At 38.0% G+C, this 10,362-nt stretch overlaps 1 long non-coding RNA gene across 1 annotated transcript; it reads left to right on the top strand.

The window, feature by feature from the left end:
- Positions 1–989: 989 nt before the first annotated feature.
- On the top strand, positions 990–6,099 carry LOC130458016 (uncharacterized). Its single transcript, XR_008917215.1, has 2 exons — positions 990–1,311; positions 5,193–6,099. It is a non-coding gene; the product is annotated as an uncharacterized LOC130458016 (long non-coding RNA).
- The last annotated feature ends 4,263 nt before the right edge of the window (positions 6,100–10,362 follow it).

Here is a 10,362-nt window from a genome sequence, read left to right as displayed (position 1 = left end):
TTTTCCTATAAATAAATAGATAATATGTTCCCTATTATCATTCGCTTCTGATATCTCCCTTTATGTCGAGGTCAAGTATCCATTTTGATCTTAACTTGGTAAATGGCATGAGATACTGGTTTATATCTAGGTTCATCCAAATTACTTTCCAGTTTTCCCAACAATCTTTGCCAAATAGTGAATTCTTATCCCCAAATTTGGATGTTTACTTTTGTCTAACACAAGATTCTGACACAAGATTATTAAGAATTTTCCTAAATATCAGAACTATTGAAAAGTAGATGTGAACACTTTGAAGAATAATCAGTTCTCTGTAAGGTCTTTAAGCAGATGCTAAATGATTACCTGTGAGAGAAGACTTCTGCTCAGGTACAGGTCACACTAGCTCACCTGAGATCCCTTATTATCCTAAAATTGTATAATTCTTAGTCCTCCTAGTCACAAGAAATAATCTATTTCCTGAAAGCAAGTCCCATGTGTAAATAGGATAGGTAGCCAACAAAAGATGAGATTTCAGAAACACTGAAAATTGCCTTTCCCTAACATTTCTTGAACTGACCTGTCAATGTACAGGAAATGGCCTCATTCAAGAAATGTTTTGTTCAATGCATTATGCATCCAGGAGCTCAGAATTAAAATATAAATGTGCTATCTGAAAATGAGCCATCACCCATTGAACACTTCCCCCCCCCCCCCCAGCCTAGAACATAGAATCTTCTATCTAAAGAGCATTTTGTTGTTAGATTTACAAGAGCCCCTGGGAGTCAGGCTAAATTCAGCTATTTTTTATGCAGGTGGCCAAAAAAAAAGGACCAAAGCCACAATACTTTGGAATATTGGGTAGATAGGACAATTGCAGATGGGCTATCCTGTATAATCAGGTAGCAACATCTCCACTGTCCAAATGGCTTGGAGAGTTCTGAGAGGAGAAGTGTAAAGGACCCTTTAAATGGAATGTTTGCAAATGTCAAGGCTACCAGCATGCGGAAATGCACCAATTCAATAGGGACATATATTAGGGAAGGGGTATTGGGAGGTTAAAAAGAATGAGTCTCTGAAAGAATCAGCAGGGAAAAATATCAAGGTCTTCCCCTCATAAGAAGCCTCATAATGAGTAGTAGGAAGAAATAGTAAAGGAATCTCATTGAAGACATTGCTGAGGTCAGAGATGGGAGGTGAAGGGACTTAATAGTCCATCTGGATCCTCTTGGACGTTGAAGTCTGGAATGAGAGTCCAGGAACCACACAGAGTGCAATTATGTGAGATACTAATGGAAAAGGAAAAGCAATCTTTTGGGGGCAATTCACACAGTGAGTAATTGACTCTGGATTTAGATTGTAATTGCTGCAATGGCACCTCTGGAAAGACTGATGAGGCTTTGGGGGCTGAAACTGGGCAAGTCCCCATCTTGCCATGGAGGGAGTGTGGGGGCCCTGGCATCATTAGAGACCTGGGGAGAGAGAGAGAAGCTCTGGCCCCTGGCTTTCTCATCATTGAAGTCAGGCCACTAGCCAGTTAGCAATCCTTCCTCTCTTTATCCTGGCCTCTGCAAGTATGGGTTTCATGGCTATAACAGGTGGCAGAGAGGAGGTATAAGTGGGGGTAACCTAGTGCCACTGCAAGTGGGGAGGCAACATGCGGACAGGTAAAGATAATGCAAGTGAAAATTAATTAAATGCACTTAGATTCTGTGACTCCAAATCCTATGATCTGCTTTTTCTATCCATATTGGTCTCTCGTGCCTTTCATTTGTGTAAGTCCTATTATTCTTCCTTCTATTCATTCTTCGCTGGCCACCTCAGCACACATCAATTTCTTCTTTTGACTTTGAAACTCTACAACCTTATTGTCCATCTTACTAATTTAGTATTTACTCATAACCTGTAAAAGCCATTTCTTGTATTTTTAAAAACTGAAATGTTACTTACTTCTTCATAGAATCTGTTTGAGAAAGAACTTCAGAGGCCATACCCTCCAGTCTACACCTGAACAAAAAACCCTTTCTGCAATATTCCAGATAATTGCAATATTTTATCTCTTGAAAACCTACAGAGATGAGGAACTCACTATCTGATGAGACAACCTATGCCACGTTTGTTTAATTCTAATTGTTAGGAATTATTTTTTATTTTTCTTCCCCCTCCCCCAAATATTTTGTAAGTCTCTCTCCCTGCAACTTCCACTCATTACTGCTAGTCCTTGGTTTAACTAGTTGTTATATTTTCATATTTCTCTTACCTAGTTTTCCAACAATATTATAAGAACCTTGAAGACAGAGGCCATATAATTCATTCTCTACAATAAAGAGCAGAATTTCTTATATAGTTAAGTTCATAATAAATATTGCTCAATGGTTAATTGTCAAAGCTAACCTGCTAACAATTTAAGATTACTCATAGCTGATATATATGTATATATTTGTGTGTATATGTATATATATGTGTGTATATATGCATATATATCACTTTAAGGTTTACAAAACACTTGGAAGTACATCATCTGTAAGATAGATAATAATTCACACTTAATTAGTTCATAACGGCTTAAAAAATTCTTTATTCAAAGTAATTTTGTGATATAGGTACCACAAATAAAAGAATGCCCATTTTATAGATCCTATCTTAACTTGTCCCTAAAATGGAATGGTACTTCAAAGGACATCTAATGTCTCATTTTCCCCATTTGACAGCTGAAGAAATTCATATAAATACCTGATCTTTCCACACACTATCAACATTAAAACAATATGGGGGCAATTATATAATAAAATCTTTTTTACTGATATTAAGTTAACTCGAATTTTTAGTGACCAAAATTTGTGTTTTCCTACCTGTATTCAGCTCTGAGGAAAGAAAAACAAATGTCTCTCTTCTATTAAAGAAAAAATATCACTGTATTTATTCAAAAATCCAAGTTCTATTTCTGGGGTATGTTTTAGGTTTGACCCAATCTTCCAGCTTCTCTAGTTTTACTTATAGTTCTGAATTCAGAGAAATAATGCTTAAAGTAGTAACCTCCAGCACCAAAGGAGTGTGACTTGGTAAAGAAGTAATCCATTCTAGTCACTAAGTAGTACTAAAACAGGAGAAAAGAATTGGAAATTTGAACAAAATTTCCATCAAGGTAATAAACATGAAAGGTTTTGGGGTTACCCTTCTGCTACCCAGAATATCCAATTAAACAGATACCTTCATCTCCAAGAATTTGTTGAATGAATGAATGAGTCTATTTATTAAAATATCAGAATATTGCAGAAATATACAAGCTGCTTCTGTCTGATGAAAGAGGTATGCAAAGAGAAATAGCTAAAATTTCAGGCATTGCAGACCCTTTTGTAATATCTGTGACAGGCTTGGCTAGTCCCTTGAGACTTTTAATTTCCTCTTTCTCCTTATTTAATTTAAGTTTAATTAATTCCTGGATTTTTCACATCTGAATTTCATCACCTTTCTTTTCAAGTCTTTGTGCTGTCTCACCCCAGATTGTGTTTTTCCTCTTCTCTTCTCTTTCTGTTCCCACCCCCTCAAGCCCCTTACTTCACTCCCTCTCATCTTCTAGCCTGTTCTGGCTTTGTGTTCTTTCCTACAGAACAGCTCTGAAATCTCTCATCAGGAGTGGAAGACACATGAGGTGAAGGAGGGTAGCCATCCCCTGGAAATTGGAGTTAAACAAGGAATGATCGTTCTCAGGGAGAAGGTTGCCCTCACCTCTTACAACCAATGCATTCGAACACTGTGGTGAGGAGGGCAGTGGAGGGAGGTCACTGTCACTGGAGGCAGGAGATCTAGTTCAAATCCTATCTGACTTTGGGCAATTCATTTAACCTACTCGCCCTTGATTTCCTCCAGTGTAAAATGAGGGTGATTCCTAACTCAGTAACTGATACCCTATAATGTATCCAGTTAATTCAAAGGTTTAAAAAAATCTCAAAATATTTGCTAATGGAATTAATTCCAATTTACATTAATTTATAATATTAACAGTAAATGGCTTGTGGTTAGTAAGTTGCTAATTCCTAAAAGTATAGAATAATTTGTCTGTGGAAATAACACTTGATGTTTCAACATGAAACCCATGTCCTACCCTCTTCAATAGAATGTATGTTTAGATATTATGTACTTATATATACATACAAATGCATATATGTGCGCTTTTCCATTTTGTAGGTGAGAAAACTGAAACTGAAAGAAGTTAAATGACTTGATCATGGTCACAAAGATACTAAGTACAGGATTCAAATTAAGATTTTTGTCTCAAAATCCAGTCTTCTATCCACTGTACCACCTAGCTGCTGTATAAGGCATGAACATATACAGTATTGACATAAGGAGCAAGATTGGGAAGCACTAAATTACTGTAGACTTGGAATGAAAAGATCTAGACTTGAATCCTACTTCTAGTCTTTAATTTTAGCTCATCGGCTTTATCCCCATTTCCTTTGACTAAAAGAGTATAAAAATACCACTTTGAAAAGCATGGATTGCCATGGCTCCTGGCTATTCTACATGTGCCCCAACCCCATTCAACTTGATCACATAAAAGTGAGGAGAAATGTTTCTCCTGATTTCTCCCCTTTCCCTCTACTATCTAAGTAGGAAGTTAGAAATATCTAGGAAAAAGGCTCCCACTGACTTGGACACATCCTTACACCCATAATTATGTACTGGAAAGGACCTTAGTCCATGGCAACTAGTCCAATCTGTTTTATAGAAGAAGAAGCAGGTTAAGAGTTACCCAAGTTTATACAACTAGTTAATGGTGAACAATGATTTCTTGATTCCTGTGTTTTCTGTCAAACTAATATATTTAGCAACAGTCTAAACTGAAAGGGTTAAAAACTTTTAAAAATGGATTTCAATAAATTGTATTCCTTTGTAATCTTCTACATTTTACTTTTATGCGTTAAAAGACATATATATATATGTATATATATATATATATATGTATGTATGTATTTGAGAAAGGGGTTGTAAGATTCACCAGCCTGTCAAAGGGAACCATAACTCAAAAAAAAGTTTAGCAATCCCTGTACTCCGGGGGCTGTTTCTAAGGAGGCTAAATAAAGGAGCCCCCAATACAAAATAACACCTTGAAAGAAGGTAGATTTGGTTTCTTGGCTTTGTTGCTAATTAGTTGTGTGACTTTGAGAAAGCCACTTAAAATCCGTGTGTATCCTTTTTCTCCTGTGCAGGGGGATAATAACATCTGTCCCACATATCTCAGAGGACATCTGGACCCCGATGTGCCAAAGTATAAGATACATTCACAGCCAGATTGCCAAGGGGATGAAAGAGCGGATAAGCCATGGAGAAGGGGTTGGAGAGTGTGTGTGTGTACGGGGGGAGCTATAGGCTACTTTTTAGAAAGGAAAGAGAAAAGGAACAAAATTAGGACCATGGGCGTATGCAAAAGAAATGGTGAAGGATATGAGGGCATAAAAACGTCAACAGAGGTGCAAACCAGAAGAGTAAAAACTGTTATAGAAGAAAAGGAAGGAGAAACAAAAGAGGGAAAGAAGCTCATTGAACTGAAAATAAATTGACAAGATTTAAGTGTGCAGATTTGTTGGGGAGGGCATTGTTTGCTAATGGAAAAAGAACAGCAACTATGTATACTTTGCAAATGTGTTTGATGAAGGAGAAACGGAGTAGTAGAGATAAGAAAGAAGAAAGCACTTTGAAAAGTGAGAGGCGCCGCGGCAAGAGGAGGGAGAATGAACAAAGGGAAGGAACGCTTTAAGGGCGGAGAAAGCTCTGGGACCCGGGGAAAGCAGGCTGGAGGCTGGAGCTTTCGGCTGTTTGCCCTTCACTATTCACTTAATTCCCGTTTGGAGTTCGCTGTCAATCACGCCCCCCGCCAGAGCCCAACCGCGGGAGCCCCTTCCTTCCCGAGACACTCCTTCCATTATCCTCGCTAAACCTGCCCGCGCCGCAGGAATGCCCGCGGATTGCTCACATTAAGAAGCAAATTGATTATGAACTGAGTTTTGTCTACCAACAATTTTTAATATGTAATCTTGTCATGAGTGAACGAAAGTCATTAATAATACAGTAAGCAAAATGTGCTACAGTTAACCTTAAATTATAACTTACAAAGAGCATTCCTGCAGTTTCTGCTTTGATTTATGAGCTCAGTTTATTCTATGCAAATTCATGCACAGTTTCTAATAAGAGGGAGGAGGAAAGATAAAGGAGCTCTGAATATTTTATAAGCTTTTTCCACTTACCTTAATTTAGAATTATGAGGCTGAATATGTAAGTAGAGAATAATTACCTATTACTAGTCTCCTACATAGTTTATCTATTTCAGCTCGGAACATCCTGAGCAATGCAAAACATAACTGTTTTACTACCTGTACCACTGTAAATATGATAATTAGGCCTACTTCAGCCTTACTTTTTGCTGATCCATGAGAAGATAGATACCGTAATATAACCAGACAGTGCCACACTATTGTTTTATGTCCCTTTTAAAAATAATATACCTGCTGTTCAATATTTCATTCATTGGACACCGTTAAAGTGAACTTTTTAAGAGGCTTGTGCCCTCAAAAATTTCTTCTCCTTTCTTCTCCCGTGGCTGCATTTTATGACCTCCAGGAATATGGATTTAGGTAAATTTAGTGCTCCTGAAAGAAAGGAGATTGATAGCCTGCGAGACAGAGGGCTCATTCTGGGAGCAGGTGGCGCATAAGCGGAGGCATCCGCGGAGGGGCCGGCCAGCTAGCTTCTGCTCCTCGCCCGTGTCTGTGCCCGTACCTCCGCCAGCAGGCACCAGGCACCGAGGCTGGGGCTAAGCAGAGAAAGGGGTCGCTCAGGGAAAGAAAAGGGTGACTCGGCTTGGCTGGGAAGGGAAGGGAAACCGGTGCTTACGAAAACACCTGCTGCCATAGGAACAAATACTTTTCTGCTGAACTAGGAGCAAGAAAAAAAGCCTCATTTACAAGTGGAGGATATTAGCTTTGATCTAAAAATTAGTACTTAGGAACTTTAATCATAGTCATTGGACACTGGGGGAAGCCCTAGGAGTCATGAAAGAAAAAACTAAACAAAACAAAAGGGGCGCGGGGGCGGGGGGGGGGGGAACAACCTACGTCTGTATGACTTTCTGAGTTCTTGTCATTCCAGAGAAGCTGATCCAAAGTTGAGCAGTCCCAAATAGAGAAAGAACTTAGAACGAGAAGGATTCTGAAAATCACAAACCCTGCTCTTACCTGTGCTCCCATACACGTTCCTTCTTTTACATGACAGGCAAGATGTTCTATTTGAAAGTACCCTGCGTTTGATGATGAATCTGCGTTGGCATTCCAAATGTAACAGTGACAAACTAAATAATCTCAGTTAAACCATTTCACTTTGGTGATCCTCAGTTTCTTCATCTGTAAAATGGAGGTAAAAAATGCATGAAGTGTATATCTCACAAGGATATTATAAAGGAAGTTCTTTGTAGACAAAGAGCCATAGAAATATGAGTTATTACAGCTCAGGACTGACCAAATTCTTGCTGACAGCGAGGTCTAAAGCAACCTTTTGGTTTTACCACCCTCTTTCATAGCTTCTAATGACACCTACCATTCAAACGACCTTGGGCATTTGGTTTCCCCCCACATGCACAGACTTGCTTTTTTTTTTTCAGCCCCAAGGAAACAAAGAGGTTTAATTAGGGTTTATAATTTACAAAGAGAAAGATAGTAATTTGCAAACATATGCAAAATGATAGAAGTTAGAAGGCACTAATTAGTTAACAAAAATAACACAATTCCTAAACAGTTCTATCTACTGCACTGGTCTGTAATAATAATAACAACACCAACCCATATTTAGATTAATGCGTAAGTTTTACAAAACACATTTTTTCTCCTATAACAATTCTCTAAAATAGACAGCAAAAACATTCTTCTTCTTCATCTTTTACCAGGATCTCATAGCTAGTACATGTGTAAGAATCAGGGATTAGACACTGCATTCTTGACTCCAAAGCCAAGACTTTCCCCATTATGCCAGAAAGTTAATAATTGCATGAAATGCTGCTTCTTATTTGGGAATGGGAGTGGAGAAGGCTGAGATAGGGAACTTTCCTGGACCCCTTCTTGGTTTAACAGTATATAACTGCATATAACTTCTGTCTCCCACTTACCTCTCAAATTCAAAAGAATTCCCTCCTCCTTTGATCCCACATAAGACTTTTGCCTCAACCATTTGGTAATGTTATGAAAAGCCTTTCTCTGACCAATCAATATGGAGCATTTTAGTGGTCATTTCTCTGTACTCCTCTCTCCTAGGAAATCCATTTGATATGTGTGTCTGTCTTATTCCTTCCTAGACTATAAACTCCTTGTAGGCAAGGACCTGTTCTAATTAAACTTAATCTCTCTCCCTTTGGCTTACCTAGCATCCTGTACACAATGGGACTTCAAATATCTATTATATTACATTGTCCTACATTTCCTTTCCTTTCATCACATTATATTACATATATGAGTCCACAATATTGCCTCAGTGTCAACAGCCTTTTAGCAGTCTCAGGGATGTATTACAAAAATTCTTCACTCCTAGGGATGCCTCGAAAAAGGCACCATACCTTATCTATGTTTATCTAGATAATATTCACCATGTAACACACATCAAACTCAGCCTTTTCATGGGCTTTCTGGGGAAGCTGAGCACCACTGTGCACCCACTGACCCACTGCTTTGTTTAGAGGAGGGGCACTGATGTCCCTTGGCTTCTGTGATTCGCATCTATTCCCCTAGGACAGTATCTCTTGAGGGTGGTGGTTGGGTTGGCAGGAAATCTGGAACAAAGCAGAATATTGAAACTGACCATCCCATTTCATTCAAGGGCCCAGAAACAGGCTCCCCAGCTTCCATATGCACAAATGAATTCAGAGCACAAAAAGAAAAGTGAAAGTCCTTGGTTCTGATTATTCATCATCCTGGCCAGCCAAGCTGCCCATTTGAAGGGATACTGAATCTCAGATTTGTTTTGTCTTCTTAGATTACCAAGGGAAACTCTTAAGTAGCCAGTGATGTGCTGAATTATCTGAAAAATAACATGGATTGAGAGTGAACTGCTCTTTCCATTAGTTAGGGCTGAAGGCCAATGTGGCAATGTGATTTCCTCTCCTATCACAGTGAATGCTGATCAAATTTTAGAGCAAGCAGCTTCCAATAAGGAGAGGAAACCTTTTTTCACCCGGTAAATTGTATCATCAGGTTGGGCCGTAATTAGCACTTCATATTGTATTATGGTGATGGTGTCAGATCAACAGCCAAACAGAATTAGTGAGTTAAATGGGCATCAACAGAAAGTTTCAGGTCTGATGAAAGGCATTCCTGGTTCATTTATTTATTTACTCTTAGCTGTTCAAGATATCAGGTGGCTGTCAAACAAGGCCGTCATTTTATTAGTGTCAGTGGGCAATTTGTTAAAAATCATAATTACTTGTCATGTTATTCACCATCGCTTCATAGGGCTTTTATAAGGCCAATCCTATAGAAATTGGTTAAGGAGAAAGCATAGCCTAGAATAAAATGTACTGGGCAATGTCAGGAGCCCTGAAATCTAGTATAGGCTTTACCATTTTCTGGCTTTGTAAAAACAAATGCACTTCATTTCTCTGAGGATCATTTTTCTCATCTGCAAAATGAAGTAGTTTGGGTTAAATGGCATCTAATGTTCTTTATAACTTGAAATTTTATGATTCCATGAAATCTTCCTGGGATCTGTGCCTGCCATTTTGGTAGGTGCTATCAGGTTGATGAGAGGTAGGTATCTCCTTGAAGTAAAAGCTGACAGAAGCCAACACCAGGTTTTTTTGTATTTTTTATAACAACAATTTTTAGTAAAGAAATATAATGTTTCCCTCATATCCATTAATTAATTTCACAGAATGTTATAACTGCAAAAACCATTAGAAATCTTATAGTCCAAACCAAGATATCTATAAATTTGCCCGAATTTTCTTGGGGAAGAGAATAATGTGAATAATGTGAGAGTTCTGCATTTCTTTCTCCAAACTAGAAATTCTTACATTAAGGATAAATTAAGCTTTCCAGCAGAATGGTGCCTAAATATACAGTATAGTATTAGTATTAATATTTTTTATTATTTTCTTTGACTCAGAACACAATCTAATATCTACCTAAGTTCTAATTCCATGACCCTTCCTGAGGGACTTAGCTTGGGGTCTGTGAACTTAATTTTAAAAGTTTTTTTTTTAATTTTGCATTTGAATACTATCAAAGCATTTTGATAGTTCTTGAACATAACTGGTTTCCTTTGAAATCCTCATGTATTTTGTTATGCATTTTCTTAAAAAGTATTCTAAGAAGATCAATAGTATTTACCAAACTGTCAAAG

Source organism: Monodelphis domestica, chromosome 3 (assembly GCF_027887165.1).
Source record: "Monodelphis domestica isolate mMonDom1 chromosome 3, mMonDom1.pri, whole genome shotgun sequence".
NCBI classification, from domain to species: domain Eukaryota; kingdom Metazoa; phylum Chordata; class Mammalia; order Didelphimorphia; family Didelphidae; genus Monodelphis; species Monodelphis domestica.
Note: the sequence above shows the minus strand (reverse complement) of the source record. Positions and strands in the feature narration are given on the sequence as shown.